Genomic DNA, 7026 nt, shown 5'->3' with positions numbered 1-7026 from the left:
TGACGAAGATAGTGTTATGTGTTATTTTTAATTTTGGTTTTCGTTGTTTATATTTGTAGGGGTACAAAATTGATGGCAACATATTAGAAGAGTCAAGGATTATAAATTTTACATGATACAAATTTTATGTTATAAAAAAATTGTTTAGCTAAATTTATAAAACTTATTTTATTGTAAAAGAATCTTAATTATATGTAAGATATCTTAATTATCTATATGATTATATATTATATAAAAATGTCACTACAAGAAAAAGCAATATTTGTAACAAAAAAATTGTTGCAAAAAATCAAAATTTTGAAACAAAAGGATTTTGTAACAAAAAAAAGGGACCGTTGCAGTATGTACCATTACAAAAAGTTTTTGTAACAAAAAATAGAACTATTACAATTCAAAGTAATATTTTGTAACAAATTTTTCTGATACAAAAAACTAAAAGTCATTACAAAAGTGATAACAAATTTTGATCTTCAAAGTATTTTTCATAACAATTTAAACTTTTGTGTCATAATATTTTGTTACAAAATACTACTTACTTTTGTAATATTTTTTATTCTTAGCTACAAAAATAGAAAATTTATTTTAAAATATTTAATTAAATAATTGATATATCAATTAATTTTCTAAACACGCTAACTTAACATTTATATAATATATAATCATATAGATAATTAGAATATCTTACATGTCATTAAGATTCTTTTACAATAAAATAAGTTCTACAAATTCAACTAAACACAACTTTTTCCTAACATAAAATTGTATCATATCGGATTTATAAATAGAGTCAAGCATATTTCAGTCAATATAAAGTCTAGCATGTTGGCATCAATTTTGTACCCCTGCAAATATGAGCAATGAAAACCAAAATTTAAAAACTACATATAACACTATCTTTATCTGAGTAAAAATAAAATTAGAACTTATAAGTTAAAATTAATTAATTCTTTAAGAATCTATTCTCAAAGTTTAAAACTAGCCAATCAAGAATGCAAATTATCAAAAATTGACAATTTAATATATAAACTCGGCCTAATTAATCATAATTCAATTCATTAAATTTACATAAGTATCAATTGTCTAAAAATCACTACAAAGCACAATTTTCACCAAAGTCCTCGTAACAAATATACTTGACTTTTGGAAATAGTTTGGAAATGGAGAAGTATAGCAAGAATGGAAAAATAAAACCGAATAACAACTTGACAGCTAAGCCACACTATCTTGAACTTTTTTGATAGCTAGCCACACTAATTCAGAGATCTCTTTTGCCACCTAATTTACTTTTATATGATTTTTTTAAAAATCGGCTACTGATTTAGTACACTTCAGAAAAACAGCAAGCAGTAACCAATTTAAAAAAATTATATAAAATTCATCTTTTGTTGGATTCTCCTAAATTTTTGTGTGGTTGAACTAGAATTACCCATATTTCACCCAGTTCAAGTCCCAGAGAATTTTCGCTTCTCTAAAAAAAGTTATGCCTCTTGAAATATAGTTTTATTTTAAGGAAAGGATGCTGTCGCAGCAGCCTGCTTCAAGAAAGCACAACGTTCTCTATAAAACTCGAATTGTCCTGAAATTTGGACATAAAATAATAGACATCCTAATATTTTATCCCTCTTTAGTTTCACTTCCAAAGAGTTTCAGAGTATTGAGATATATGGTTTTGAAGCTGCTGTTTCAGAATTCGGACAGCAATATTTCTGCAGAAAATGACCATTTTCTAAAAATCATATCTCCCAAACCACACATCAAAAACTTCTGAAATTTTAGAGGAACAATATAGACATATCAAAGTTTTATAGAAAAATAATTTCACCCATTTTAAGTGGTTAAATTGCTCCCAGTTTTGTTTACAAAGGGCTGTCTGAAACTGCATAATTCTGCAACATGTAACCTTGGATTTTGAGAGGTCAAAAATTGATTCCTAGCTTTTAATTTACTCTAACCTTGCATTCTAACTTTCTTTTATGAAATCAATAATTTCTGCATTACTCAACACAATCCAGCCACAAATCACTCAAACAATTTACATATATTATCATCAATTTACTGCATCATATATAACAAATAGTCCAACATCATCTCAAGTAATCATTAGCATGTATCATCAATTAATTCAATCATAAAACTTGGATTTTAGCCTTTCAACACATTTTGCACTCTAACAAACAGAATTTTCAGCATCATCATCATTTAATAAATCAAACACAGCATCATTCAATCAGTTTAAACAAAAAACGTTTTCTAAAGTTGCAACTAGCTTTTGATTTCTTAGTCCCTTTCCTAACTAATTTTATTTCTTAACTTTCATCATTCTCAAATGTCATCATATAGTGGTATTTATTTGCACACAAAAAAGTATAAATAGAAATTAACTAAACTAAAATAGTAGTAACATCACAAAATGAGTTGAAATACTAAAATATATATGATCATCAAACTATTCCAAAACAATAAAATAAATTTGAAACAACAAAAGTAGCTTGAATAGCAATTACTAATTAAAAATTTCTTAGCCAATATCATTTGGTGTGAAAAGACTAGATTCTACTACCATATGAAGAAGCCATAAAATCATTAGCACGGTACTTTCAAAATCAGATAACAACTTTCATATAACTATAATTAACAAAAAAAGGCTACTTACAATTATGTTTCTTTTGTAGTTTGTTGCTTGTTTAATAATGTATACATATTTTTGCATGACTCCAAAAATAGAACAATAAAAAAATTATACTATATTATCTAAATTATATTCCATTCATTGAGTCAAGCACATAATTACAGAACCCTAATGAAGCTCCAATCTCTTAATCTTCAGTTCTTTAACATAAAAGCAAATAAGCACACACACAAATAAGCATTCAGCCATAAACCAAAGAAATCCACAAACACCTCATAATCTATTCAATTAATCCATCATCCAAAATATAATCTATGCAGTACCAATTCAAAATGCTCTCATATTTGAATATTATCATTAAGCATTCTAAAAATGCTATCATGAAAAAGTAACTACATGGCATTAAGCATTCCAAAAATGCTATCATGTTTATTTGAGCTAACATTAGTAGATTATCAACTAATAATACAGTTAACAATATTCAAATAAATTGCACTTACCTTCAGTAGAGAAGCAATCGAACCAGACCAGACCAGCAACAGAGAAAAGAAAGCCGAATTAGACCAGCAGAAGCAGAGCACGATGCGCAGGACGCAGAGGAGCAGAGATGATGGAACGGTGACCACAAACGGCGGTGACAACCACACCACACAGCTACGGCACACAAGACGGGACGAAGACCACCGAAGACCACGACTCCAACGCACACGACACGACGGCGGAGTAAACGATGGTAGAAGAAGAGAGGAGACGAAGACAAAGCGGACGGTTCACTACCGGAGGCTACGCTAGTGTTTTATCTTGCCACAGAAGCTCCATTTTGCTTGGTGGAGTAAACGGCGCAGAGATGACTAGTGAGGCGCGAGTTAGAGGTTGAGTACTTAGGGTTTTCTTACTGATTCACCCTATCACTTTCTACATTCTTGCAATTTGGTAACTTAGTTTTTTTTCTTTTATATTTGATTATTGGAGTCATTTTTTTATGCTTTTACAAATTTTTTCTTCTATATTTGATTATTGGAGTTTATAAATATAATTTAATTAAATTTTTTTATGCTTTTACAAATTAATTTTTAGTTAATATTAAAAATCTGATTATGAATAAAAATTATATATTAATTTTTTTTAAAAAATATAAAATAATATTTACAATTTTTAAAAATTCATGAATACAAATAATATGTAAAAAAATTTAGTTTTTGAAACAAAATAAAATTATTCTAAAAAATTATATAAACAAATTTTTTTTACTTTCAAAGTGTTTAACATTTTGAAAAAAATTGTATAAAAAATACTTACATTTTGTGATAAACAAATAACTTGTTATAAATAATATTAAATTTTGTGATAAATTTTTTTTTTGTTACAAAACAATTAGAGTTTTAAAACAAAAAGAAATTTTGTTACAAAATAATTGAAATTTTTGAAACAAAAAGGTATTTTGTTACAAAATATTACGAATTTTTGCAACTTCTTTATTTTTTGTTACAAAATATTATAATATTTTATAACAAAACAACAGTTCATTACAAAAACTAACATGATTTGTAACAACTAAAATTAGATTGTTACAAAATATTAGCATATTTTGTAACAAGTTATAATGTTGTTACAAAACATTATTTTTCTGTAACAATCACCAATTATTATTATAAAAAATCATTTTTTTGTAACAATTTTAAATTTGATACAAAATTTTTGTTACAAATGTTTCATTTTCTTGTAGTGTGTTGAGTAACTGGTTTAAAAAACCAATTGATATATCAATTAATTATTTAAATAAATATTGTAAAATGAGTCTTCTATGTTTTAACTAAAAGGATAAAAAATATTACAAAAATAAATAGTATTTTATAATAAAATATTATGATAAAAAAATCTAAATTATTATAAAAAAGAGTTTATTTATCAAATTTATTACTAATTTTCTAACAAATTTCAGTTTTTTAATTAAAAAATATTGTTATAAAATATATATTACTTTGTATTGTAATAACTTTATTTTTTGTTACAAGAGAAATTTTTTGTAACTGGACATATTGCAACAACTATATAACAATTTTTTTTTTCATTACAAAATTATATCGTAACAAATTTGACATTTTTTGTTATAAATATTATTTTTTTTATAATACTAGTATTTTCTAATGCCTTAAGTTCTTCCCTCAATTAAATTTTAATTTGATCTAATTTTATAAACTTATTATGTTAATAGTCAATTCAGACTCTTATATGTATTATAATATCACTTAATATACCACATTAACAAATTTTGGCATCGTTAATAAAAAAAATAACCAAAAGACTAACACAATTATTTTATAAAATTTTTGAAAGATGAATTTGATTAAAAAAAATTCAATGACTAATTTGAAAAATAAGTAAACTTTTAGAGATGAATTTAACTATATGTCCATGATTTATACCCATATTTATAAAGATTTATACACATAAAATATATTATTTATACTTATATTTATTATTAGCGTAATTTATACATATAAATTAATATATTTACAAGTGTAATAATCCGTGCCATGCACGTGATAAGATTGAAATTATAATTTTAAATTATTCTATTAAAATTAATTTAAATTATAATAATTTAATTAATAAATAAGTAATATGATGTGTATTATTCATTCTTTTTTAAATATGATATTAAGTGTATTAACTCAAATATAACTATTAAGTGTATAAGAATTATGTTTGAATTATGAATTCTTTAAATAAAATTATCCCATTTAAAATATTTAAATTATGATTTCAATCATAAATTATAATTATGATTTAAAAAAATTGATATGATATTACATTTTTTTTTCTCCACTTCACTATTAATATACTGATATTACAAGTTTACATTACAATATTTTTCTGAATCTTGACTGAAAAAAATAGTTACGTGTTTCTATCATTCAATTTATTTAATACACCATGTGCTAACACTAACGATATTTTTAAATGGTTGTTTAGTGATCACATAGATGATCAATTAACTAGATTGTAAATTGATATCACAGTGTGCGTTTTATTTTTTTTCTAATTTCTAAATGAAAGCGAGAATTAAGAGAAATAAGTAGTAATATATAAATAAACAAAAATATTTTGCACTACAACACATAATTATTACCAAAAAAATATTCACATTAAAATATTAAAATTTTACATACGTACTGTAAATCATGAAGATCAATTACAATGTACTGGTCACTTCTCCTTATTTTTTACCATGATATAAGTTTTTTTTTTCATTCAAGAGTCCAATAACATCTAATTGAACAAAAAAAAATTAAATTAAAAGTATCAAATTAAGAATAAATGAGTGAATAATATAAGAAATTAAATTTCTCTTGATTCTTCAATCTCAAAATTTGGGAAGACATAGACTTTTTTTTATACCAATTCATTCTCAAACATTTTTGTCAAATAGTTCTTGATTGAACAATAAATTTTATCGTACTACAAACTAAATTAAATATAAAAGCTATTAGCTTCTACAAAGCTATTAAAAAGAACTGTTTTTGACTTACGGAATGGCGTACTTATAAAATTAACTTAAAATATGCATTACAAATATTTTTAAGAATTTAATTTTGATGCACTGACAATGTAAAGTAGTTTTACACATGCATCCAATTATATAATGACACATCAGTAAAAATAACTACTTTTCATATTGAATGCGTGAACGGTCATCCAAAAGAACGGATGTAATTGCACGACTGTGTAAAATATTTTACACTATCAGTATATCAAAATTAAACTCTATTTATAAATTGAACTTAGCATTATTTGAAAAAATTAGTAAAAGAATCAACTAATTTAGTAAAAGAACTATTTTTATGTAAGTCATCTTGTTCTTGTTAAACTTAGATGGAACTTTCTATAGCCTTATAATTCTAGTCTTTATTTTTCATACTTTTTTTCGTATAATTTACTATAGATGATATTATTGATAGGATAGTAGACAGTAACCATTAGATATGAAAAAGAAAAAAAAATAGAATAAAGACTATTTCAAAATTATAAATTTTTTAAATGATAAATATATGAGAGAAAATTCACTATTACTTATTATATATATTAATAATATGTCAATATTTTAAAAAATATACTAATAATACTAATAATTTAAAGATAATTGTATTATAGTTATAATAAATTTAGTTATTACTTTAAATAAACAAAATAAATAATATATTTAAAAACTAAAGAAAAAAGGATTAGCGATAATTATGTTTAAAGTGTTTTATATTTTCTTTTATTCCTTTTTGCTTGTCATTTTTACACGTAATATTAGATCAAAAAAATTCTAAATTTAAAATATAATAATTATGAATATGTCATGTAACAGAAAAATAATAAGTTAAAATGGGATATATATATATATATAT

Source organism: Arachis duranensis, chromosome 5, assembly GCF_000817695.3.
Source record: "Arachis duranensis cultivar V14167 chromosome 5, aradu.V14167.gnm2.J7QH, whole genome shotgun sequence".
Classification (NCBI taxonomy): domain Eukaryota; kingdom Viridiplantae; phylum Streptophyta; class Magnoliopsida; order Fabales; family Fabaceae; genus Arachis; species Arachis duranensis.
The sequence above is the reverse complement of the archived record's forward strand: the minus strand, read 5'-3'. Positions refer to the sequence as shown.